We start from the raw sequence: 27,824 nt of genomic DNA, 5'->3' as shown, positions 1-27,824 counted from the left end.
CCCGGTCTGCGACCATTTCTACAGACCGCCGCTCTGCGCCTAACCATGCCACGCAAGCGAGCACCGCGTGCGCAGGTTCAGCGCCTCTCAGGTCCCACGCGGGGGAAAAGCAACACCGCCCCTGCCACCGCCACCGCCACGCCGTTATTTACGAGCATGCACATCTATCAAGGTACATGGCTTTCAGGTACAATTCGGTTAGCGTGATGTAGAGCTGGGAGTGCCCCGAAATGGCAAAACCAAGCGATGGTGTCCTGCAAAGGAATTTATGTTTCCGAGCGAGTTTGCTCACTTAAAGCATCAAATATCAGCTCGAGGCTCAGAAGGTTCTCCATGCAAATCCAAGCAGAGTTTGCAAACATATTTAAAAGAACACGTTAAAAAAACCCAAACAACTGAGAGTTCAGTAATTTTAGTGCTGGTGATGTACTGACACCCCCGGCTTTTGAAACCCTTCAAGCTCCACAGCAGGTGACGAAGGGCAGCGTGGCACCCTGCTGACCCGTTCCAGCCCCGACCCGGAGCACAGCCCGGCTCCGCGGCACCTTCAAACCTCGCACAGGTTCCCCACTGCAAACCGTGTCCGACAGGACCTACTGAACGTCTCTCCACACGGAGCCCACAGTTCCCTTAGAGCTGGACCAGCACGACGAGGGGGACCTATCCGGTTCTTATTTTCATTGCAAGCCACCTAGTTTTATATATATATATATATAAATCCTGCTTTATATATATATATATATATAAATCCTGCTTAACGTTCGTTGGAAGGACTCATCCGAACACTGATGCTTGTGTATCCACAGGACAAATCATCCATCCGTGCCTGGGACACCCGCTGCTCCTCAGAATGATAGTCACGTATTTTTTAACAGAGTAATAAATTGTGTTTGTCTTTTGTCCACTGCAGGAATTCTGCACTGAACAGTAAGACTGCCCTAGCAAATATAGACTTTACCCATACGCTTATGGGCTTGTCAGAGCCATCCTGAACCTCGTTCATTAATTCTGCCGTCTGAGACGCGCTGGAGCTGCACTTGGGCGCACCTCCAAATCACATTTTCAGCTCACAAAGGAAGAGCTCAGCGCTGCAACCATTACAGACCTTCCACACGGCGAGACTTTAACAGCCACAGATATCCTTTCAATTTAGGCAAGCAATACAAAGCATAAAGACAATAACCCGGCGCAGCGGTTATGTAAGTGCAGAAGCACTGGGAATAGTTAGAGTGCTCTTAACGGCTCTTTTATAAGCCCGGCTTACCAAAATGCCTGCTAATAACTACCTGCACAGTAAGAACTCGCAGTAAACCTTCTAGCACTGCTGCAGGGTTCTCGGCATAAACATATAAGAGCATTCAAGTCCCTACGGGCAATTCAGTCAACAGATTAAAGGACCTGATTTACCATTTTCCTTGAACTGGCTTTCCTTTAAGAAATCAAGCTCCTTCGGTTTGTGACAATTACGGTTGCACTTTGAGCTCTTCAATTATTAGAGTCAGTTGTACATAAAGCAGCAAGATCTAAGAGAGCCTAACTTGACACTTAGTCCCTTTCATCCTCAAAGCTGAGATGTATCCAGCCAGCGGACCTCTTGTTCCTGCAGTAGGTGAAGTAAAACAATGTTCCTCCTATTTCCATTTTGACAAATTGTCCTTTCTAATTCAAAATCAGCTGTAAAAGAAACACGGATTCTTCGTATATCATATAGGGGATTCTACACAGGAGCCTCACAAGATCACCTGACAGCAGACAGAAAACGAAGGCACAGGTTAATAACAAGCTGTCGTTGAAGAGTCAAGCGGTGGACCTAATCGATGTGCTGAGCTTATCGCAGAGGGCATCTACTGCATTAGTGTGGGCTTATCTCACGTTTGGGCTTTTGATACGGAGCTGCAAGGAGCCAGGCACCAGCGGATCCCATCCAAACTGAAGCCAGATGGTGTAGGACCCTCAGTTCACCCCGGCTCCGGCCCCTCACGCAGCAAAGCAGGGTGGCTACAGCTGGAAAAATAACAGTTCTAAAGATGGATTTCTGTTTCCAGTGCAACAACCGAATGTTCAACCCAGTCAGTGATATGTTTCAATGCTTCCTCGCGACACCTTGCGTCGCTCTAAATCAAGCTTTCTAGATGCTTTCCTAAATACGAATCAGTTTAAACCACAAAGAACCCCAAGACAGATCTGGAAGGAACGAAGACTTCACAGCCGAAGAGACCCCCCTCAATATATTCAAGACCAGTTCCTCTGCCAGGACTGAGCTCTTCTCCTTCACCGGTGTTTCCCCTTTGCCGTATTTATGGACACTGCCCGGCCTGTGGTTTCCCCGGTTAAACAAGCTCTGCTCTTTCAGCCTTGTCGTGGCAGACGGCTCCTCCTTCCCCTGAGCGTTTCACCAGCCCTTTTAGCCATCTAGACATTTTGCCTGCATCTTTTTGGAACGTAGATGACCAGAACTGTAAATACTACTCCCAAAGGGACCTTCCCAGAGGTGTGTGAAACAGCACGAAATCTTTCTTACAGCATCACAGAAATCTTGCAGCGATACATAACATCTCCCCTGTTTTCCCACGGTGACCTCCCACCCGGGGCTCGCTGTGATCCTGCATTTAGCTTAGCCAAATAAATGAGGTAGAGGACGTTCTCTTTGGCCAGAAAATCAGTTTTCTTGTCAAAAAATAAATCAGGTTGGCCTGACACGCATTCCTTTTGTTAATGCCATTGGGTATTTTAGTCCATTTTTCACTGATGCTGAACTGAGAACAGAGCTGTTACGCAGAAGCCGTGTTTCTGTTTTTTTCTGCTTCAGCTGACATAGACTTTGCTGTCACTTGACACACAGGCAGTTCTGGGCACGAACTGCCACAGAAACGTCACTGAAGCCAAACTTCAGAGGGACGGTGTTGTAGAGCCTCTGAGCCTACTTTGCAAAAGCTCATTTCCGAGCCCGAGGCACACAAAATCCCAGCTCCGAGGAGCACGGCTCGGCCGGCGGCAAGGGCTGGCAGGGAGCACGAGAGCAGAGGAGGGTGCTCGGCCTTTTTCTGCTGGTAATGCAGCAGAAGATCTGGATAGACGCTTCCAGTGGGTGTCAGGAGCTGAGGTGGCTTCACAAGGAGCTTCTTGATACTCAAGGAGAAAGGCTGGAAGATCTTGGTTTTCACCGTCTAGCGCCAGGAGACAGAAGAATGGCCCTTTTAGCTGCTCCTTTCCAGCCCCTGGTCCATATCGCCAACCCAAGAAAGGGATGTGCATGCCAGGAAGCCTGTAAGCAAGCCTTGGCCTTCCAAAATAAAATACAGTTCAGCCTGTGAAAAAAAGAATAGCAGCGGGATGGGAGAGTTTGAGTTCGCACGTGCTGGGTCCACTGAGAGAACGCCAGAGCCTAAAACTAAAAGATCCAGTTTAATTTGTTTTGCAAGACATCTCGCTGCATCTGTGGAGCCATCTGACTCTTTCGGGGCAGAGATACAGAGACAGAACCTGACATCTACAGCAGCAAGAGATGATGCACCAGAGAAAGGTCAGGATAAAATATTATTTTCTGAGAGAATTCAACGTAGGAGCTCTTCACTCTAGAAAGTTCACGTCTCTTGGTTTCAAATCTGAGTCTTAGCACTGCGGTCAGACATGCACAGCCAAAGACCTTGAAAGGCACTTATCTCCCATAATTCTACATGTCTACCACACAGCATCCGAGACAGTCATCTGGACTCCTTCATAATCAGTGAAGAGAAAGAGACACATCTGGAGTGTGATTCATCTCCGCTATTTCAGTTGTCTACCTTCAAGTGAGGTGAATCATGCCCTAGAAATTACTATTTCTCTGTGTTTAATTGGGTGATGCAAAAGTTTACACTTCCAACATCTTAACGTTCATCCCATCTACAATTTGGCCATCACTAAAAAGGGGTAACAAAGAACTGGATTTAACAATAATAATCACAATAGGAATAGTCAAATATAAAATCACGCTCTCCCCGACACAGCAGTTTCTCAGTGTGCGAAGGTTGTTGTAAATAAAATTATGTTCTCTGCGCCCACCGGAAGAATTCATAAAATCTCAGCCTCGTAAATTTACAATAATGAGGACTTACAAGTCTCATTATTGGGAAAAGTGTCCTACTCATCAGAAGAGGGAGGCAGCTAGAGGAAATGCAGTAGGTGATAATGTATATTTGGTTTTGACATACCCTGAATACTGCTCGTCTTCCAGGCAAAAGTCCTCGTTCTCATTAAAATCAATTATTCTCGTCAGTTCGTTGTTCAAACTCAAGAGCCCAAAGAGAAAAGTTCCCCGACGCTTTCACCGTGTAACATCAGGGTGGGGGAAATGCCCAAGAGCATTTCTTAACAAGGGACCCGAGAATAAGTTTTACTGTTTTACAGGAGACTTTAGAGCACCGCCAACCACATTCTGTCTGGGGCGAAGATAAAACTTTCTCAGTGGGCAGAAGACGAGATTAACTACTGGGATGTTGCGCACAGTCTAGGGACCAGAGTCGCTGTTCATCGCAGGTCCTTCTCCACCCCCTAGCAAACGCCAGTCGCGGCCAAGGAGAAGTACCAGGACAGCCAGATGAGGGGCCACTTCTATGTCCCAGCACCACACATAAATTGGCTTAATGAGGAAAACGGGGGAAAAAAGAAAATGCTCTGTCTAATTACATTCCCAGCTGACACATTTCTGGAACACACACTAAGAACACGGGGTATTATCACCGTATCGCCAGGATCACACGCGTCAGCCTTTCCAGGGATTTTCAAGCAGGTTTCCAAAGCACTCTATAAACCTCCAATAATTCAGTCACGAACCTTCACTCTAAAGACGCTTATTTAAGACACTCCTAACACTCATGTACAACAGGTGAATGTTTTCGCAACGGCAAGTGAAGTCAATGGAGAGGAATTAAATCATTCCTACTTAAGGCTCGTGTGGATTTGCCTTTCTCCTCTAGTCCGGTGTTATTTCCAGGATGGAACGTGGCCACTGAAAATACTGAATTACATTAGAGGTGCTGCCAAAATAAAATGACAACAACAAAAAACAGTAAAAAAGGGTTTCAGAGGACTCCGCAAGTCATGACCTCCGGGATGCAGCACCGTCAGCGCGTGCCAGCCGAGAGCTCCCGACCCCGGCACACCACAGCACACCATGGCAGCGGTGCTGGAGGCTGTACCACCACAACCACGTCGTGGTACATCATTACAAAACCTCTGCTGAGCTCTCCTAGCTGTGATCGTCCTCACTAGGGTCAAGAAATCTCAGAAATGCCCATCGGGGGAATGATCTCGACTGTTGTCTTCTTCCCTCGCGCTTTCCAAAGACTTCAGCCAAAGGGGAGGGATTGTCATTAATGCCACAGGGGAACCTTCCAGGGAATGTAAGAGAGGAGCTCAAAAGTGATAGTTTGACTCCTGAAGAAGGACAGGGAACTGCTGGAGAGGGTCCAGCAAAGGGCTACGAAGATGATGAGGGGACTGAAGCATCTTTCTTACAAGGAAAGGTTGAGGGACGTGGGGCTTTTTAGACCGGAGAAGAGAAGACTGAGGGGGGATCTTATCAATACTTATAAATACTACACACACTACAGAAGGGTTTAAATCTACCAGCCATGAACCAGCTGTGGCACTGCAAAGGGACTTTGCTCCAGCTCTACTAGATGGGGCCTCTCGGAAGAAGAGTTTGGGGAATGGGTGAGCCTCTGCCTCCGATGCAGCTGGTGCGTGTTCCCCGACTTTGCTCACTTCCACAGCCACGACGCCCGGTTGGAGGCCAACATCTGCTCCTTCACAGCAGCTGCCCGCGGTGAGGCAGCCGAGTATGAAACGTGTTTTAGTGAAATCAGCCACTATTGCAAAATTTTGCTAAGTATTCCCAACTAAACAACACTTACTGGCTTCTTATGGGCCAACTCAAAAACAAAATCAGGGACTTACTGGTACCTGTAGACTGAAAAGGGCACAAAATAGCAGAAATCTTTTCAGGGGGTTGATTTGGTTTGAGGTTAGGCCACACAAATCACTATTACCTATCTGTACCTTTTCCAGATATAGTCATCGTTAGCTCACGAGCTCCTGCACTGAGTTTCCAGCGCAGAGTCTAATATTCACTTAATGAAGAGCCACCTTCTCAAAAAAAACCCAAGAAATCTACCATAGATCACCATCTCCTTAGAAAATTCTACGTACCTACAAGGTTTCTAGGACTGTGCCCTCTAGGTAATTCGAATACTCTTACGTCGGGGAGATATTTCTCTATTAGATCTTCTATTAATGCATCAATAGAGTTATAATAGTGAAAAAAAAAAAAAGAGCTCTGGGTAGTTCCCTTTCAAATCAGCATTACATAAACGATGTACTCCTCCTCGGGAGCAGGACTGCAGGGATAGGGAGCAGGCTGTGAAGGGGAGACAGAGCAACGTGGTGAAACTATGCCATTTGTTCAAATTGTTCTTGTACAGACATGCCCTCTATTCAGACAACATAAAAGCACTGTAAAATAACAATAGCGTTTCCCATTGTATTCAACAGGCCCTGCCATAACGACAGCAGCCAAAACATCTTCAAACAAGAATATACAGAGCGCTGGCATTGAGAGTAAAGAAATCAATGCTCAGCGTAACCCCAGCAGAACAGGAGACACAAGCGATCCGCAAACCTCCAGCCAAATGAGAACACCACTTTGCTTCTCCTGTCCCCAGAAGAAAAGCACCTCACGCTGCTTTACCTTCTTATGCTTTAACCGCATCGCTCCCTCGCCCGCAGTAACGCTCGCAACGCAGATTGAGAGGGTTGTTAATCATGGGGCCATTTATTGCACCAGCAACGCCGTCATCTTCAAGATTTCCCAAGGAGGACCTTCGTAGATCTGCTGAGATCCTCGTAGGTCTCCCTCCCGAAATCCATGCATACGGTACGAGCACGGGAGCGGGTTGACGGGGCGCTCACCTGAGCTGTGCAGACAAGCTGCAGCCCAAGTTTTGGTCCAACATTTTGCTCGTTTTCCCAACTAGGACAAGTTCACTCAGTTGACGGAGGAGGCAAAAAGGAAGCGTACAAGAAAATGTCACCCCACCCCATCTTGTTGTACTTTTGGTCTCGTAGCATCTCCCAATAGTTCCTTTGATTGTGTATTTATTTTTAAACCTCTCGTCAGAAATTATACAAACGGAATAATGCCAAGTCATAGTGAATTCGCCGCATGGCTCATTCACAAAACAAATGGGAGGGCATTTCCACTTGATTTGCTTATTCTCTGAAGAGGTGCAATCACACAAAGGTTAAGCACGAGGCAAAGAATTTCCCTTTCTGCTTTCAAGCCCTTTGATGAATTTGACTAATGGCTGGATTTCAGCTGAAAGAGGCTGATTGGAGTGAGAGAGCCTCTGATATCCCCACATTCTGCAAAGACTGTCACACTTGATTGGAAGCTTTATATATATATATATATCTAAAGGTGGAGAATCTGGACAGACTTAATGGTTCATTAGGACTGAGTTATTGTGGTTTTCATTGATTTAAATTTTCTTGAAAGGATATCGCCTGGCACACAGGAAATCACCTGGCCTCATATAGGGTACAGTAGTAGACTCCGAGGTATGGCGTAAGTCTTATTCTCCACCTTGTTATGGTTATCATCCATGTCATTCCTATTAATAATAATAGCTGCAACACAGAGCTGCGTGTGGAAAGTGGAGAGCTGAGAGTGCCTATAAAACCAAGGCAGCAATGAGGACTAGGAACAAGCCAGAGTTACCCCAGTAAAGCACTGCCCATGCGGTTTTTAATTGGCTCCGGAGCACCGGCGGAGCCCTCGGCTTTGATGGTGCATATGTCACCGTAATTGCTTTCCAATCCCTTTTGCGTCCTGGGCACATTAAGCCTCCCCTTGCCTGATGACATATCTTTCATGTACAGTAATTACAAATAACCACTAACCATAATCTTTTAACTCAGATAAATGATGAGATCGGTTCTAGAACTCAAAGTTTAAAATGCTCCGGGGAAAACAGCACCTTTTGTCACACACAGCCAGAGCTGCTCACAGCGCCTTCCTGACTCGGGGCCAAGGCGGGCTGTCAGCACGAATCCCTCGTTACAGCACACGGAAAACAAACGTCCGAATGCTCTTCAAGATGCAAACCTAAAATACCTGTGCAAATCATAGAATCATATAATGGTTTGGGTTTGAAGGGACCTTGAAGACCATCCACTTCCAACCCTGCTGCCCTGGGCAGGGACACCTCCCACCAGCCCAGGTTGCTCCCAGCCCCGTCCAACCTGGCCTTGAACACCTCCAGGGATGGGGCAGCCACAGCTTCTCGGGGCAACCTGCGCCAGGGGCTCACCACCCTCAGAGGGAAAAATTTCTTCCTAGTGTTTAATCTAAACCTGCCCTCTTCAATCTAAACCTGCCTTCTTCCAGTTTAAAGCCATTCCCCCTCGTCCTATCACTCCATGCCCCAGTAAAAAGTCCCTCCCCAGCTCTCCTGGACCCCTTTAGGGACTGGAAGGCGGCAATAGGTCTCCCCGGAGCCTTCTCTTCTCCAGGCGGAACAACCCCAACTCTCCCAGCCTGTCCTCCCAGCAGAGGGGCTCCAGCCTACACAGCATCCTCATGGCCCTCCTCTGGCCCCGCTCCAACAGGTCCATGTCCTTCTTCCCATCCAAATCCCATTCTTCTGACCACAGAAGGGACTCCCCACTTTCCTAAATGAAGGCTGTAATTGCCTCAAAGCCCTACAGCTGTACTGGAAATCCTTCCTGTGACCAGAGGGCCAAAGTTGTGCTTTGATTTATTTATGCCCAGTTTAATCTTATTGGGCTGAGGCTGCAATACGCAGTAACGAGGGGGGGAAGCAGTCGGGATTACCAAGCAACGTTTCCAGCGTTAATAAAGCACCAGCCCAGCCCGCTGCTCGCTGCAGCAGCAACCACCGTGCCAGATAACATCGAAGCATTGTGTACGGACCGCTGCAGGACTTGGGAAAAGATTGATACAGTTCTCTCTCAATTACCCAAGGTGCAGAATAACACAGATAAGCAAAACGGATATTACAGAATAGATACAAATTAGGCTCTAGGAATGTGTGGTGAGGGGCAAGAGGCTGCTGTGGAGCGCTGAGCCCTGCGCTAAGGGAGGTAGAGCACAGCGAGCTCAGCCGCACAGCGATCGTCCCCAGCATCCCTGTCCCCACCGTGCAGCAAATCCGCAACCTCGAAACCCACTCGTGGATAACCAAGACTTGACTGGAAACGTCAGGAATGCCAATTCTAGATTCATTTTACCCAAGGAGCTTGTCCTTATTGAAACTGGAAGGCGAAAGGTTTCTCTCCCACGGAGCAGACTGGATGACTGTGGGCAAACTGAGTTCATCTGAGCAACTGAATAGTTTTTGCAGGGAGGGAAGATAAAATTGTAATTGCTCAGAGGAAGGCAAGAGCGCTTGATGGTTTAGAGATTATTTATTTTAAAACATACATCACCTGTTACTCCGGGGCACGGGAGTTTCCAAAGCAAAAAGGAATTAAGGAGCAAATTACACAAATTACTCCCAGTGGATTGCGTTCTTCAACACAACGCAGCTACTTACAAAGGCAACAGCACAGATCTGCTCATCCCAGACGCGGGGTCTTTACCCCTGGTGCTGCAGGAGAACTGCTATCAGCCACCTCAAAGCCGGTGACAAACAGCTAAGCTGTCCCAGCTCTACCTGGCAGGGGGCGATGGCACACTGACACGCACAGGGGCACACACACCACGACTACCGAGTGTAGCAACTTCACTTATCTAGAATCAGGCATTCACAGGGAAATGAATAAAGTGACAGGACCAGAACTAATGAAAGCGTAAGTAGACAGTTTGTCCTATAAAAGCTGACACAGTTGGCCAGGGTCTAAAAATCATGAAAGGAAATTAATTCAAATGTAGGGCTGTTAATAAAAACCAGAAACATCATTCCTGGGTGGCCAAGTATAAGGAACAGGCAGCAAGAGCCCCTTTCGTGATATCAATCACCGCAATGTGTTTTAAAACACCTTTTAAAAATGAAGTAGATGCCTGGATTATGTCACGGTAGACCACAACGTATTAAAACACGTTGTCAGTTAACAGATTTAGTAATGCATAATTCCCATATTTTGGTATTGTAGTATGATGCCAAAATGGTAACATTAAAAAAAAAGACAGAGATTTTTAGTAAGTGATGAAAACTTGGAACGTAAAAAGTAGAGGCTGTTGTTAGTACCCAGGCTGGATTAAAGTCCAGGTGAATGTATTACCCTGATGACACTCACGGCTCCTTATTTGCTGTTCTGATCTCTTGATTTCTTAGCGTAAGTCACTGCAGCTTACCTCCAACACAGCCAAAGAATGGCTTGTTTGCAGATGAGCACAAAGAGGGGAATGCCAACTACAAATGGGTTTGTAAGCCCTGAGCTTACAGAAAACTTCAATGAAATAGGTGCTCAAAGCGAGCAATGGCTGGAGGAGCAACGCAAGACCCCCAGACACCACCCTTGGCTTCGGGTGGCTTTGCAGGGGCAGTAAGGGCCGGCTGAGTGCCAGCCAAGGCAGTGCAAAGCGGAGCCTGTCCCGCTGCTCCGGCTCGAACCGAGAACCATCCAGCGAAAATCCCTTTGCTCCTGTCTCAGGCAGCCGCAGGAAAAACCAAGATGAGCACCCAGGCTAAGGAATGGTCGGGCAAAGCTTCTGGCCCCTAAATGATGATCTTCAAGGGAATTACTCCAGCAAAACCACAAGTCTTCCTCACGTCTTTCAGTATTACGGCACCTGGACCAAAAAACAATGAGAGGCATCCCGAGCTCAAAGGAAACACCCAGGCGACCGGCCTCTGGTAGCCACCACCCCACGCGTGCGATCGATGACACCACACAAGGAACCCAGCAAGGCAGAGCTCGAGTCGGTATAGCAACCACATCCTGCATTTACATCTCACCTTCCATCCCCGTCAACTCCCGAGAGGGCAAACAGCCAGGACTTAAAAAGTAAGCGATGTAAAGCAGCTTCTCCCCTTGGGAGGCTTCTTAAGCCAAACCCGGTGGTGTCCTCTGCCTCTCCAAGCCCTGAGCTCGCAGCCCGGGGTCAGCACAGCGCCCTGGCTTGGCTTCGCCTTCACAGGCTGAGAACCCCTTGCTGCATCACTCACAGCTTTCCAAAGCATTTAACACACTGAGTGCAAGCCCTGCCCTGAGCGCTGCTTTTGGGGAAGCAGCACATGGGGCAATGGAAGGAAGAGGAGCGGCACAGCGGGATGTCTATCACAGCACGGACCTTTGCTCCCGTGGTTTCAACAGAGAGCTACCACGTATATGGCACAATATTCTTATTCCCGTCTAATTGCTTTTGCATTACCATAGGTTTTCTTCCTACTACAAGCTCAACGGGCAATCCTGGATGTAAAAGGCTGTCTCATCAGTAAGGTAATAAATTGATGCTCGTTAAACGTGCGTAACTCTTGTAGATTGTCATCGGGCCCTGTAAGCCTATTACATGGATTGGCCAGATCAGTAAGGGGATATGCAGCCTTCCACCTCTAAGCTGCTTTTCTCAATTCAGGTTAGGAATGAAGGAAAGTCACTGTCTGATGGCTTCTCAGATTTTATGGAAAATTGCCACAGCCAAAACGTCCTCTTTAACGGAGTAATTCAAAGCAGACACTTCCCACAACCCTCTTCCTCAAACGGACTGCGGCTTGGACCTAGTCTTCTCAGCCTCTAATTAAAAACAGGGTGGAAAGCCCCTAATACCAGGTCTTTTTTCAAGTCATCACCACCCCTTCTGAAACACGAGTTATTGCCACGGCCCCCTGGGCGGCTCAGCGAGACAGCAGCTATCTCCGTGGCACAGCGCGAGAGCAGCCGCCATGCTCCCGCGCTCCTTCGCCGCCCACCTCCCGGCCCCGCGAGCCCAAACCGCCCCGCACTGCACCCAAACCCCTGTGCAGGGCCCGGCGGGAGCTACGGCCGCCCCGGAGCAGGTAACAAGGAGCTTTGCCCGCGCACCTGTTAAAAGAGTGAGTCAAGCCATTGCCATGTCGTCTCTTATTTCAGTTTGTGCAAAATGCTGCTGCCAAAGCGCAGCAGAGCGCGAGGTGTGACGCGCGGTTGGCTCCACCGTGCCAAACCGGCGGCGTCTCTCCGTTGTTTGATAACCGGCCCCGGCCGCGCTCTCCAGGTCACGCTGCACAAGACACGTGCCAAGTCCCGTCCCTCTCTGTTCCACCTCTCCTATTCATACGAGGCCCTATTTGCTGTCTAGTATAACAAAATTATCACCTGAAGAAAACGGTTACGTACCAAGGTAATTCCATTCAAAGCCTAGAGGGCAGAGTTGTCACAGATGAAATATCATTGTCTATTATCTGTTGGCAAACGCAGTACATAATGGCAGCCACTCAACTTAATGGCTTACATTCCAGCTCCTTCAAACGAGCCCAGCACCGCTGTATGTAATCACAGTATATATTTAAAAGTATAATTTCCATCCAAAAAGACCATAGCTGGAGCAATATGACTCATACAGTTCCCTGTGCAGCAGAAAGCATGTCATGAAGACTGGGAATTTGTGAGCCAGTTACCATCTGTGTACAAAATAGGCCGTGGACACGATTCTTCAAACCCATCGACGGCGAACTCCCTCTGACATAAATGGCAAATTGGTGGCTGCTGGGACCCAAAAGCCAGGCCTTTTGCCTCTGCACCCAGGAGAACAGGAACGTTCCCCGAAGCTCTACGTGAAGTAAAGGGATCCTAATATTAAAGAGAAAGGCAATGGAATTAAAAGGCGTCTCTCCCCATATACCTATTCCAGCGCTTCATAGCTGAACAGTTACAGCTGCAAACTCGGTTTCATTTCTGCTGTAACAAAATCATCTCCACAGCGTAATTAGTGTGTTCATGTTAAAATGGGTCCAAACGCATGGAAAGAGGCGTCCAAATACGATTTGTTTTTCAAGACGACGTGATGTTTTCCCTGGCTAACGGATTCGATTCATTAAGGAGCAACAAGCGCCAAGCAAACTATTTGCAGCAAACGGTTGCTGATTTTAGGAGCCTCTCCTCCTTGGTGAATTATCCACGAACAGACCGGTTTTCACATTATTATTTTTTACCTGCTATGATTTGACAACCTTTTTCAGACTAACTTGGCTATGCATCGCTTACAAACTACCTCTTCTGTAACTACTGCTTAAAATAGTGATCATTCCTAATTTCCTTAATGGATCCATTAAGTCACCTGGCACTCTTCTGTTCCTGGACTGGATGACTATCACATTCACACACAATTTTCAAGATAGTGGGATTGAACATTCATGTGAGCAGATATTTGCACTAGGATTTGCGACACTATCTTAAGGCAAACATCTGAGTTGTCTGAAGGGGTTTTGAATGAATAATTTTCTGCATTATTCACCTACCTCTAGAAATAACGCTCCATCTGTTCATGGAACAGTTCCTTTTTCTTACTTAGGTAAAATGAAGGTCACAGGAGTGAAAGAAAAATCTGCACATCCCCAGCGCCCTACAACCATACCCATCTACACAAGCGCACGCGTACCTGGTCAAGGTCATTAACGAGTCAAAAGAAAGAAATACAGCTGTCAGGTTAAGGGGAGTGAGTAATCACCCAGTGCATCATCGCTGCGACAAGCACCCCAGGACACAGGCTGGAGTCAGAACATGTCCTTTGCAATTAATCATTAATCAGGACGTGTTACGACAAAGAAGTCAAACGGCAACTCTAAAGGTGAACCAAAACATTACTTTTAAAACACCTACGTTTAAAAAAAAAAAAAAAAAAAAAAGTCAACTCTCAGATCAGAGGAGAAAGGCAAATGGAGCGTATATAAAATCCATCCCAGCCTCTGGGTGGAAAACATCCAACTCATACTGGGCCATGATTCACCCCAGAAGGACTGGCAGCAGTACAGCTCATGTGAAGCTAATCCCTGGCTGTATGGAGATCCTTCCTTCCCTTGGCCTGTCCCACTTCATCGACCTACAGAGGACCGGAGCAAGCCCTGGTTGCTTCGTATGAAAATAACGGGGCGCTGCTTGTGCCGGTCCTCCCGGGATCCCCGCCCAGAGCTCCCAACTGGGCACCACTCCCTGTCCCCTGCGTGCTTGGGACAACCATTAGAAATACAGTCATTTATAGTAGTCAGATAACCCTCAACCCACGTGCTGAGCACTGATGGTCACGGTTACTACTTGTAGGAGCATGTTAAATGCAAGTCCTGCTCCGGCTTCACAGTTCGGAAATGGTATTCAAGAGTACAGGAGGACCACGGACACCTCGGCTCCTACTTGGAAGAAGCAAACAACTTCTCAGCGCAGATCTTCAAAGTAATCTAAGCTTTTCTTATTTCCCCGTAATACTATTCTGCCTAAATCTGTGTTGAGCACAGCCAACCTCATTTGTACCGTAAGGCTCTGTCCTTACTCGAGTGAATAGTGACACCAAAGTCAAAGGGAACACCTGCAGGCCGACGTTCATCAAATACACTGGGTTCTTGCTTCAAGGAATATATAATCTTAGTGTCTGATGTCTCAGCTAATTTCAATGCCGCTTTCAATTTTTAAGGAAAATTTTTAGAGCAAAACTAGTATAAAATATGAATGACAGTCCAGGGAGGTTGTTACACACAGGTACAGACAGATTTGAGGGTGCACGATGACAGCCCAACTTGGATTTGGATTGAAACTTGCCCAAATGCAGCTGTCGTGGTTGGGCTTGTTAGAGTCCATTAGCCAAGATGAATTCTCATTCAAAGATCTGCTCAGGCTCAGCTTCAGCTATACTATATATTATTTGCCTGGTAAGCAATCTACACTCAATTACTTCCAGTATATAATTATTATTCATTTCAGAAATAGGTTTTCCTGACTCAGAACGCTTAAAGGATGCCTTAAAGGATTGTTACTTCTAGAATAGAAATTTTCAGAAACGGGACCACGCAATGAAGGTGGCAGATTCTGACCTAATGGAAAATCTCCAACCCTTCTCACAGTGATTTTTTTTTTTTTTTTCAACTAAAAAGAAAGAGAATTCAAGTGTGTGGACACCCCCCCGCCACACTGCGTGCCGGGCAGCTCATGCCATTTGCCTCATGGATTGGGCAAGCATGGCAAAGTGGCAACAGTGATGGGGAACGACAGGAACAACGTGTTGTCTAAACCTGTGCCAACGGCGATGACACTGCCCCCGGAAAGGTGGTGAGCAAAGAGAGGCAGAATATAAATGCACACAGGTGTTGGCTATGAGGGCTCGGGGATGCATCCAGGGAATCCACAGGGTATTTGCAACGAACAGTGCCACACGAGAAAACATTAATTGACAGTGAAATACGCTCGAATCTCTGAAATAAAAAAACTTGAGCCAGAACTATTTTGACTAATTGTTGAAAAAAAGAGCATGTACGCCTCACTGCTCTGCAGCCCATTTAATTTCTCTTCCCGTCACTGGAGCAACTTCCAAATATTCCCAAGGCTTTAAAAAACGCCATGGCAAGGCCTGTCTGCACTAGCTAAGCTTGGATCATTAAGAATTGATACCGTTTGTTGAAAGCATCCAAGATGTTCTCTTTGCAAAAGTACTTGGTGAGTAACCTCTTGAAGACATCTGGTAAGGAATTTTTACGACTGGCCTAGATACGTACTCCACCTAGAAGAATTAAGTGGCTCTAAGGAGCTTTTAGTCTAAGTAAATCCTCATTTAAACAAGCCCCATGAAAATGGATAGGAGCTCCAATTGCCTGATTTGTTTTTGGTTTATGGTCCACTCAGAGAAAAAGAAACAGGAAAGATGCAATGTGATCTGTCTCTCACAGGTTTCCATTGCTACTGCATTCCTCACATCTCATTGCTCTTCCCTCCTACAGTACTGGCACGGAAATAATAAATTATCCTGCTCTCACAAATTTTCATGTTATTTTTTATGGCCGGTGTTGTTCAAAATGGCAACTGCCTTCATTCAAAACTGCACTGCTGGAACAGCCCGGAACTGTATCCAAAGGGAAGACGTATGGAAAAGAGCTGACGCAGCGGAGAAATTTGACCATGGGGCAATACACACGGCCAAAGGGTGCAACGTGCAACAGTGTACCACTTGCGGTCAAGTACGATGGTGAAAAAACCCTTCTCCTCGTTATTTCCTCCATAACAGCTGGAATCAGGGAGAACCTGGACATCTCAAAACCATGGCGAGACTTTTCCTTGGGTTTAAGTTTGGCCAAGGAGAGGCTCAGAGCCAAAGCTCAGCTCCAGCTCAGAGGAGTTTGGCTTTGAGGCGGTGGTTCAGGTGAACACAGACAGGACAGAGGTCCTCTCTCACCAGCTCCCCAGGCAAAGGACGTTGCCGTTGCATCACCTTTGAAGCACTCGGGCTGGTGGGAGCCCAAACAGTAACAGTACCAACGCAGGACGACGAATTCGGGTCAAGAGACTTACAAACGGGCAGGAGGTGGCTGATTCAAACCCAACTCCAGAGAAGGTCAGCAATCTCAAAGCTATGCTGGCTGGTTTCACAGCTCAAGTCCTGTTTTTTTCAGACCTAATACCTGACAGAAGAGGCTGTCCAAAGTCTGCTGCTGCCTCATAGGAGAGCGTGTCATTTCTACAGTGAAATGATGGAAAAAAAGATAATTTCCCCTCCAGTTCTGTCGCAATCTTTGATACCCCGGAACACAGATTGAGTTCGCTGTCACACAGGCTTAGGGATCCTGCGATGCAGCGCAAAGCAAGAAAAAACAAGTGCAAGAAACTAGAAACGGGACCCAGCGTTTGTTGCGGTCTTTGATACCTTTACAGCTTCATTGCAATGTGGAAAAGGTGCTATTATTCGTTAACATTCCCTGATGATATCCAACAGGAAAACCTTGCGAATATATCTGAGAACCAAGAAACAAAGGTAATAAACAGGAGGCAAACTCATTCCAAAGCCGTATTCACTGGGAGAGATGCTCAGAGGGCAAGGAAGCACGGGAGCAACCGCGGCAGGAGATGAGAGAGGAGTTTGAAATACACTGAAATGAGAGCGAGATCTGCAAGAAGCTTTAACAGTCCCTCCTCCCATGGCTTGTTCTGCACGAAGCAACTCATTTCAGACAGATATTGACAGCGTGGGAGGGATTCAGAGAAAAGCAACAAATTTTATCATGGGTTCTGCAAGGATTAATACGCAGAAAGAGATTAAACCTGTTAAAAGCTCAGCTAAACTACCATTTCGGAGACTGTGCTAACACAGTTTAAATAGTTCCAGGAGAGGTATTATTCATGTATAATGGGAAGAGCTAGGAGTCTGAAATGGAGAAAGGCTCCATTTTAACTCTCTAAAATCAAAACACCAACAAAGGATTTAAAACAGAGGCTCTACAAGGTGAAGAAGCCTTTCACAAGGGCATGGAGTGACAGGACGAGGGGCAATGGCTTCAAACTGGAAGAGGGGAGATTTAGATGAGATATTAGGAAGAAATTCTTCACTCTGAGAGTGGTGAGCCCCTGGCGCAGGGTGCCCCGAGAAGCTGTGGCTGCCCCATCCCTGAAGGGGTTCAAGGCCGGGTTGGACGGGGCTGGGAGCAACCTGGGCTGGGGGGAGGTGTCCCTGCCTGGGGAACTGGATGATCATCAAGGTCCCTTCCAACCTAAAGGCAAGGACCAAAACCATCCCTGATGTTTGCAGTGGGTCCCATGATAGCCTAAATAATACACTGATATACCCGATACTGCCTCTACTGCACAGGCGCTGCCATTAACTGGGCCGTGACAGTAAGAGGATAGCGCTACTGCAGCACAACAGCAGCGCTGTCCGCGCAGTAATGTTTGTTCCCGTATTTCAAATAAGAAAACACTCCCAGAGTGCCCAGTTCTCCAGATCTGCTCTCCAACATGTCTGATTTTAGAGAACCCAAATGTTCTTCACTTCTAAACTGCAGCGCACGACATGAGGTGGGGGGGGGGTGTGTCTCACTCCTCTCATCCCACCATGTGCCACTGATTCCCCCCGGGCAAGGTCTGCCCTGCCGCAGGAGCAGTGGAGCTGCCACCATCCCGGAGACCCGCACCTCTCCCACAGCAGCCCCAGCCTCCTTGCTGGAAGGAACACGGTGCTGCTGAAAGCTGGAGGGAACGTGCCACAGTGACTCCCTTAAATTCTTCCACCTCGCTGTGCTGAAGGGCCTGTGCCTTTCGGAGTGTGCAACCTCACCTCTTCCACCCTTTGGAGAACTTACTTGTCCTAAAAGGTATGTAAGTATTCGGACACATTCACTTTCCCTCCTTAAAAAGACAAAAATAATCCCATCGCCATTGTTATTTATACTCGTTGGAAATGCAGCTCCTCAAGCAACTTTTAACAACTCAAGTCAACAGCCATCTAAGTCCAGAGGAGATCTGTGAAGGTTACGAAGCAGGTCATGTCAGTGCCCAAAGCAGCCTTAATTAAATAAGAACATATATAAATAGTTCAGAATATCTCAATAAAGGTGTCTGCACTATCATTAGCGGCAACGTACAGTGTTGTTTACACCGTATAACGCCCCCCAGGCCCTTCCTCCTTGGGCCACTCGGTGCTAGAGGGGGAACCGTGAATATTTTTTGCACTTCAATTGAAACGGGGGAATTAAAACACAGATCGCGTGCCGGTATCAGATGTTGGCATGTTAGGTTTTTAGATAGAAGTAGCTATCCAGGGGGAGGGGCAGGGGTTCCTCGGTGCCACATTCCTGTTTCGCAGGGACAATCATGTAAAGAGAAAACAGACGCGCTTACTTTTCTGCGAGCTTTGGGCACTGGGAGCACATTTTCAAGAAGCTCATGTGTCCATGTGAAGCCGTTGGCACAGCTGCGCATGGGCTTGTTGGACCCATGGGTACCAAACAGAGACCTGCGCACGTCATCATCTGTGCAAATGTGTGTAAGGACGGTTTTCCCAGGGGAGCACAGATATGTCACAAGGAAAGGGACAACCCTGTAGTGCCCAGGCGCTGCCAGAGATCAGGAGAGGCCCACATCTCATGATAGAACCTCTTCCAATCTTTTGTCCTGTCTGCCCTTCTGCAAAACGAGGGGAAAGGCAAATGCCTCGGGGCTGCTCGGGGTGGCAGGATCTCACGGAGCCCCAGCCGCTGTCCCTGCTCCGTGCCCCGCTCTGCCAACCAAGGGTGTGCACCACAGCAGCCAAAGCCACAATTCCCCCCGAAACTGCGCCCACCGACAACCCCAGCAGCTGAGCGACACCCAAGTTGTCCTGCCGACAGCCCCGTCTGGGCCGGCTCCAGACAGACAACTGCTTTGTCCCAAAGCCATGTGCTCCGCACAGCCCTGGCTGCTGCTGGCCACCAGGCAAAACCCCTCATTCCCCAGCTGTAAGTGGTTTAGGACCCCCAACTGGCAGCAGTCAGAGAGCCCAAGACCTCCCAGTGATGAAGGCAGCAGAGTGTTTGGATGGGGCTGGGCAGAAGACAAGTCCACCAGTACCCCACAGCAGACGAACCCTCCAGACCTCGCACCCGCCTCCATCCCAGAGCTGCTCCCAAGCGGCCACGGAGAGCAGAGGAGCAACACTGCGCAACCTTCCACCTCTCTGCTCCCTTTTCCACCAACACACAGCCACTACGGCAGCTTTTAACCACTCCTCCAGCCCTGCAGGACCCTGGGAGGTGCCATCCAGCAAACTCAAGACCCTGCCAGTTTGCAGGCTCTGGCCAGGGGTATGGTGGATCCGTAGGGCATTTGTTGGCAGTTTTGCAAAGAGCCGGTGAGATGCGTGGTGTCCTCACATCTGAAAGCGAAATCTCATTACACAGCAGCTAAAATACACTCATTATTTCCCTAACACTACTTTTCCGTGTAATTGCTGCAGTCACAACAGGACGGGAGGTAATCGCAAGATCACAAGTAGGATGACAGATGTCTACCGAAGTCCCCATTAGGTTGTGGTCCACCCGACCCAGACGTTCGTGAGCCACAGCTCCATCTAACTAAAACCGCAGGAGGGGAGGATTCAGGAAGGCTGAGCACAATTATCCAAGTATGAATTTAGCCAGGACACTGTGAGTTAACCCACTGCCTTGTGCACAAAGCGCTAAAGGAGTTTAATTGCCACCACTGATGGGAATCTACATTCATGACTCATCTCCAACGCTCATCAGAAAGTCGCTGGTTTTTTTCTCACTCCTGATTTACTTTTGCTAATGCGCTTCCAAGGCCACCGCTTCGGTGGTCAGGGCCACGCTGTGAAGTTGCATTTCATTTGTCTTTCAAATTTCAAGCCAACAGGCTCAATCTACGGTTTCATTTGGGCCCACCTCTTAACAGCTACTGCCGAGTTCCCACGTGCGCCGCTGGGGGAATTAGAGCAAAAAAAGAGCAGAGTGGGTTGAAATTTGGGAGGAATCAGGAGGAACTGTTTTTTTCTGACATAAAATAGTGTAGTTTTTAAATGTGAATCTTCCCATTCTTTCATGCACCTTTCTTAAATTCACTTAGTTTTTATTTAATCTTTTAAACACAAAAAAATGAGTTAGAATGTCTCATTAAAAAAAGGGGGCAAATAAGCGTAACTGTCTGAGTTATGCTCTTAGACATTTTTTAGGCTATTTTTTTTTTCCTTTCTGAAATGCAAAACCTTTCCAAATTGCAAGAAAGGCTTCAGTTTGAATGCTGCAAGGTCAGAATAACATTGACATATTTTTCTTTTTCCCAGTTATTCTCCTTATAAGCACCAAGTGTGCCCACATCCCCACTATACACCTTCGGAGTGTCTATTCAGATCTCTTCTTACCATAACAATCTTGTCAAATTAATTCATCATTAAGGACAGGGTTTTTTTTTCCCCCTCGACACTGTGTGTTAATTAGCAAAAGAGTTGCCATGGAAACCCAGCAACACTAGTTAACACCAGATAATTTACCATGTTGGTAAAATGCAGGCTCGAGACCTGCAACAGGTGTGACAACCGGCACCAGCGCCTGGGGTACAAGTTGCAGCCAGATTTGCTCCATTGATGGAGGTTTTGACGTCTCTTTACTCAACAAAAGTTGGAAAAATTTCTAAAGACCTGCACATTAGGACTCGCTATTCTGCATACGAGGTTGGGCAGGTTCCCGTTTTCCTGATGTTTTAGCAAATACAATTTTAGGGCGCTGGTAGGAACCAAAGCGAAGCAAAAGAGGTTGAGCTGAGCACGTATAAAAAAGTTAAGGCACGTGATCAGACCCAGGCACTCATTTCCAATAATTATCAATAAGTCACGGCCAGCTTAAAGCCTGTGGCCACTAATGGCTCACAACAGCGGTGTGAGCCGTGGCAGTGGCGAGGATGCACTGGAGGGGTCCCAAACATACCCTCCCACTGCCATGACTATACCTGGAGGGATCTCCGCTCTCAAGCCTCTGTCCTTCTGGGGTGTTACCCCTGTGACACCCCGAGGGAGGCTGTTCCACCACCACGCTCCTGCCTGAGGATCAGAAACCACCTTCTAACTAAGCACTGACATGTTGCTGTGATCACCCAACACCCACTCATTCTTTCACCCTTCATCTTAAGCAGTTGTTCTGCCCAGCAAGCCTCTGTCCTCCCAGCATTTGTAGAGACTGGCTACGCTCCTGCTCAGTTGCCGCTTCACCAGGCTAGACAAGGCACCCAGCTTCCCCTTCACCGACAGATCCTCCATTCCCCCGATTGTCCTTGTCCCTGTTCCAGTTCGAATTCATTTTTATTGAATATTGGCAATCAAACAGTCTACTCTAGTCCAAGTGAGGTTGCACCACCGTCTGGTACAGCGGCATTAATCTCTACTGGAAATTCATCTTCTAATACATCCTTGGATCATACCTTGCTTTTTTATGGCCGTATCACACTGTCAGCTCATCATCAGGCTTTGATCAACCTGATAGAGCTCAGTCCTCTTCCTGCATGCGGGACAGACGGCTGCAGCAGGCACTGCTCTCCCTGGAGCCACATACTGCTCTCTGCTGTTGCCTGCTGCTAGTAACCTCAAACCTGCTGTCTGGTTATTCCGTTACCCTGGTAATATTCCATATCCTTCTCTGCTAATATAAGAAGCAGAAAAATTCAAGGCTTAAACCACCTCTTTAAATAGTCAGTTTTCACTATCCGGGTAAAATTAGACCCAAATCTCAGCATCAGACTACTGAAGGTATTTCAGAACAAAATCACAGCTTCCCCCAGCAAACAAGACCTGAAATAAAAGCAGGGATTTGTCCGCACCTTGCTGAGCCAGCTCCCGAGGAATGCAAGACCAGGCACTTACCAGCAGGTCACCTCAGTGTGTCAAACCAAGGCAAATTCCCGCCTCCCACACTTACTGGAAGAGAAACAAGTTTGGCTGTTCCAGCCTCTAAGATACCAGAGACCACAGGCAGAGCCCCACCGCTCGGAGCCACCCCGATGAACGCCCCATGCCGAGCACATCCACTTTCCCATTGCACATACCAATGCTTCACTAGGAAGGACGTGGCCAGATAGGACTTTTTTAACCCTTTTTACCTTCTTTCGCTCCAGAGGGATGCCCATGGCTCACGTCAAAGCTGCCTGAACAGGGAATTGGCCCTGAACCTGCTTCTGCAGAAAGTCCTCGTTTCACACAGGAGCAGTAAGATGTGTACCGGAGTGGTGGTTTCCCACAAGTGATGCACAACAATCCCACCTCAAAACACCTCCTCCTAACTCCCGGACAGGATCTCTTCCCACACCGGCAGAGCCTCCTCTACTCACATCTCAGCTTCAGCTTTGTAATTAATACTAACCTACAACACCTCCGTATTTTAAAAGAAAGAAAGGGACGTTCAGGTTCACAAGGGTGGGAGATGTGGGGACGTTCAGCCTCTCCACAAGTATCCACATTAAGAAAACTGAATTTGAGAAAACCATTGAAGAAATCAAGCTGAAAAAGACACCCGCTGCCAAGTTTCTCCATCCGTTCACATCATTCTAGCAATCCACCCGCAGAATCTTTTTCTCATCTTGAACAAACAGTTATTTTTGCACTTAAGGGAAGACGAAAACATTTTCCATACTTTCAAATTTTCTCTGGCATCCCCATCAAGCTCAGATACCTCCTCAATATACCCTTCAAACTTTGAGGAAAAACATTTGTGGCTTGTGCTGAAAGCTCCAGAAACTTTCTTTCACAGGCTGATGTTTCTTCAGCAACGTGTCTTCCTGTTAACTCATTCAAGGGCCCAAAAAAGGCACAAACAGAGAGGAACAGAAATGCTAAGCCAAGGTTGGTCTCCAAAGACCAAGTGAATGGACAACCTGAAACAAGAGAGACTCATCTTCCGGAAAGACAATCTTTAGTCAGAAGAGACAGTCAACAGGATCTCCCAAGCCCCAGTGCCAGTGCACATTGGGCTACTGTAGGTTGGAAGAACACAAAGCTTTCACGTCATGTAGTCAAAGGGGAGAGAGCTTTCCCCAAACCGAGGGCACTAAGCTGATTTTATATTAACAAAGGCTTAAGGTCAATATATTCCCATCAAACTCAAATTGCTGTTTCCTGAATTAATAGTTCTCAGTCCAGTTTCAAGTTGACAGGAATCCAGAAACCACCAGCAGAGTCGGGAAATCGATGTCAATATGCTCGATTTCCTCATTTCCAATAGATATTATTTTTGGTTTATATTAGTGTGAATGAGATCAAGATTGGGTCTTCCACTCCCAGGGCAGGATTGGGTTACCTACTCCTGCAAGATTTCTGGTAAAGGGAAGAATATTAGGGGGAGATCAAGAATTAAGGAAAATGAAGGAGGGAGACAGGTCATCCAAATTTGAGAAAAAGTAGGATTATGCTTGGATAATTCCCAGACATTTCTGGGCAGACCCAAGCCAGATTTGACTCTCCCCTTATGGATAATAAAAGAATAAAAGCCATGTGCAGCATTCCACACTGAAAGAAACAGCAATAAATAATAAACATGCACCCACGCCGAGGTCCACATACATGCACTACAAACACCCTCCCATGCAAACGTATAGGTACACACCCACACACATGGACACACACTTATGCAATCGGCTGTATCCCGGTGTTTCAGACTCTATAATTTCCTTATACAAAGCTGTGCTTACAGACTTTCTAATAGGTCTTTTATACAGAGAGTGCCAACAAACTTTTATAAAATTCTATAATTCTGCTCAGTGGTTCGTGCAGGTGCGTGGTTCTGCCTCTCAAATCCAACACTGGATTAACTCGGGGGCTGACGGCAAAACTTTGCTCTAATCATACTCCAGTGGTTTCTTCACAGCCAGTTCTCTGTCTCATCCTCAGAGCAGCTACCCCAGATTTAACTGCCGTGACTGAGGCCAGGACCCGGCCCAAAGGAAGGCACAGGGAAAGACGGCGAAGGTTAAAGCAGCGAAACAAAATGTGAAGAGGAACGCAGAAGCTAGAGGGGCCTTTAGCTGCAATTCAACAGTCGTTGGGATCAAGTGACCTGACACAACACAGCTGTTTGGGTTTCTCAACAGGGATTTGAGGATCTGCATCCGAAGAGAAATCCTCTTCCCACGTGTAGCCCACCGAAAAGCTGGCTGCTTGATGACCACGTCTGTTTTCTGACCGGCATGGGCTACTGCGGCTCTGGAACATAATGAAATGGGGGAAACACCTCTGACCTGTCATTCTCTTCCAGAGCAGTGATTTTTGCTCATGTGTCTAACCTGAAAACCTTAAATACCACCAAAACTAACCAGCCCTAGGAGACAAAGAACATGCCTGGGGAGAGAGCACCAAAACACAGAGGAGAGTAACGCAGGGCAGCAAAACCAGCCACGTGCCCCAAATAACTTCCCTCCAACCCTCCTCAGCACCGCTTTAACAATTACTTCTGCTTCTGTAGACTTTTTGAGATTTATCAAGTGTGTTTATCGACTTCCAGGTGCCTCCTCTGCAAAACTCCTGGACAAGAGACCAAAAACCCTCTCGATCTTTCCCTCCAGGATTTAATCCCCCTTTATTTCGGCCAGATCGGATGCTCTGCCAGTTTATTCTCCCTCCCCTTCCCCCCGAGCCCCCAGTATCGGGCAGGCAGAGGCCAAGTGCAGCCGTGCTCCCCCCCAAGCTGGGAGCTGCACATCAGCTGCGCGCCGACAGCTCTGCAGCTCAGACGCTTTCCTTATCTCTCCTCTCCGCTTCGCGCTCTTCCTACGAGTCTTTTCTCCAGCAGCTTTAATTTAAGCATCGCCTTGCACCAGAAGCTGTGGTACTCTTCTTGACAGAGCTTTATTGGGAAACACTGATTTATACTTATGCATCCAAACGATTCAAGCGTGCAGAAACTTGCTTCGGACGCAGCTGGGAGTTTGCTCTGCGAGGCTGCTCTGAAAACATCATGGGAGAGGATCTAAACTGGCTAATTCCACCAGCTCCTCACTCCCTAATGCTACCAAGGGTTGCGCGATGCTACTTTCACCCTGATGAAAACACTCGCAAAATACTACATCCATCCCAAAGTTCTTACAAGATCATAGAATCATAGAATGGTTTGGATTGGAAAGGACCTTGAAGATCATCGAGTTCCAACCCCCCTGTCCCGGGCAGGGACACCTCCCACCAGCCCAGGTTGCTCCAAGCCCCGTCCAACCCGGCCTTGAACACCTCCAGGGATGGGGCCTCAACACCCTCTCTGGGCAATCTGTTCCAGTGCCGCACCACCCTCACAGGGAAAAACGTCTTCCTAATGTTCAATCAGAACCTGCCCTCTTCCAGTTTAAAGCCATTCCCTCCCATCCTATCACTCCACGCCCTTGGAAAAAGTCCTTCCCCAGCTCTCCTGGAGCCCCTGTAGGGACTGGAAGGCTGCAATAAGATCTCCCCGGAGCCTTCTCTTCTCCAGGCTGAACCCCCCCAACTCTCTCAGTCTCTCCTCATAGGAGAGGTGCTCCAGTCCTCGGATCATCCTCGTGGCTCTCCTCTGGACACACTCCAGCAGGTCCATGTCCTTCTTATGCTGAGGACTCCAGAGCTGGATGCAGTACTCCAGGTGGGGTCTCACGAGAGTGGAGCAGAGGGGCAGAATCACCTCCTTTGACCTGCTGGCCACACTTCTTCTGATGCAGCCCAGGGTACGGTTGGCAAAGATGAACGCCCCCAAGATGAACACCCCCAGCACTAAGCCATGAAGCAGCAGTACTGTGGCCGTGTCTGGTCACCCCGGGGCAGCTCAGAGCAGGGCGGCAAAGCATCTCTTGGCATCACTCGTCTACGGTTCCCCCCCCTAAAAACCCCTAATTTCTCTGTGGTACCTAAAAGGTGACACAGGGGTCAGCTCACAGACACAGCTCAGGAGGTCTCAGACATACAAACTGCCACTGACCTTGTATTTTAAGCTTCTAAGCACTTTACAGCATCTCATCTCAAATTCCTTCCTTCAACCAGGACAGAAACTCCTTTTTCTCTAACTGGATTTTTAATAGAAATTAAGCTCAACGCAATATAATCTCCCCTCTCACACCCCCTAAATTGCTCTTCTCATACTGCAAATCCAGTACAGCAGGGCTTAGGAGCACAGGACAATCCTAAGAATGCTAAAGAAAAATAAATAAACCGAAGAAAAACTAAAGAAACTACAAAAAAAAGAAAAGAAAAGAAAAGAAAAGAAAAGAAAAGAAAAGAAAAGAAAAGAAAAGAAAAGAAAAGAAAAGAAAAGAAAAGAAAAGAAAAGAAAAGAAAAGAAAAGAAAAGAAAAGAAAAGAAAAGAAAAGAAAAGAAAAGAAAAGAAAAGAAAAGAAAAGAAAAGAAAAGAAAAGAAAAGAAAAGAAAAGAAAATGAAAACTGGATTCCCCCAGCTGGACAATAAGGAAAGCACCTGCTGTCCGTGGGGAAAACTGCTGTGCACGTGCAATTCCTTCCACCACAGTGCCGGAGGCAGGAACAGGAGTTTTTAAATTACTGTTATCTCAACCATCCTCTTTTTATTTGTGCCTTGTAGAAGGGAGATTTCTTGCTGTTCTTTTTAAACTCTGCTGCTCGATACCTTTGCAAACAAGCTGGCAGACCCACCGGCTCCCCGCCGGCTGGATGCCGCTCACTGCTCCTCCTGCGGCACAGCTCAACGCCTCCTGCCGAAACGGTGCCTTATTTGCTGCATCTCCGCTTCCCATCCTCAGTGCTGGAAATAATAGCAGACCGAGAAGGGACCCAAGGGATGGATATTTTGCAGAGAAAACTGTGGGCAGCCGATACATCAGGGTAATTCTTGAACTGAAGCCTGGAGGGACTTGCCTTCTTCACTGCTTTTTTGGGTTTGGGGTTGGTTGTTTTTTTTCTTTTTTGGTGTCCTGCATGAAATTCTCTTTCTTTCAGTGGTGTTTCTGGAAAATTAGCAACAGAGCTTTGAAGCTTCTGTTGATTTAATTTCCAAGCACTCATACTGAAGATTTTTCCGTGTGTGTGTGCACACACAGGCACAACTGTGTGTGCCTTGTTTCTGAAAGATGGCAAGCAGGACGAAGGTACCACGACAGTAACTACCCAGCCATCATCCATCCGCTATTTAAGGGTTTTACACAAAATACAGTGAAGGCCTCAACGAAATGGCGCACACACCTCCAAAACCTCTCTGCCATCACGATCCCACACCTCAGTCGCTTTCTTTCGCTGCGTTAATGACACCGAAAGGCAATCGCCTTTTTTTCTGCAGCAACTGCAGACATTAGCCACAAGCCTGGGAGCGGGGAGCAGTGCAGCCTAACAGGAGGATTAGCATATTAATGAACCCAGAGCAAACCAAGCTCCCACTCAGCTCGGGGAGGAGGAAGGACAAGGAGACAGTTGG

General features: G+C 47.6%; 1 protein-coding gene across 1 annotated transcript in view; it reads right to left on the bottom strand.

The window, feature by feature from the left end:
• The window catches only part of ARHGEF9 (Cdc42 guanine nucleotide exchange factor 9), a 196,386-nt gene that overhangs the window by 68,716 nt on the left and 99,846 nt on the right, over positions 1–27,824 (bottom strand). The window lies entirely within an intron of this gene.

The sequence above is a fragment of the Vanellus vanellus genome (genome assembly GCF_965231255.1).
Source record: "Vanellus vanellus genome assembly, chromosome: 10".
Classification (NCBI taxonomy): domain Eukaryota; kingdom Metazoa; phylum Chordata; class Aves; order Charadriiformes; family Charadriidae; genus Vanellus; species Vanellus vanellus.
Note: the sequence above shows the minus strand (reverse complement) of the source record. Positions and strands in the feature narration are given on the sequence as shown.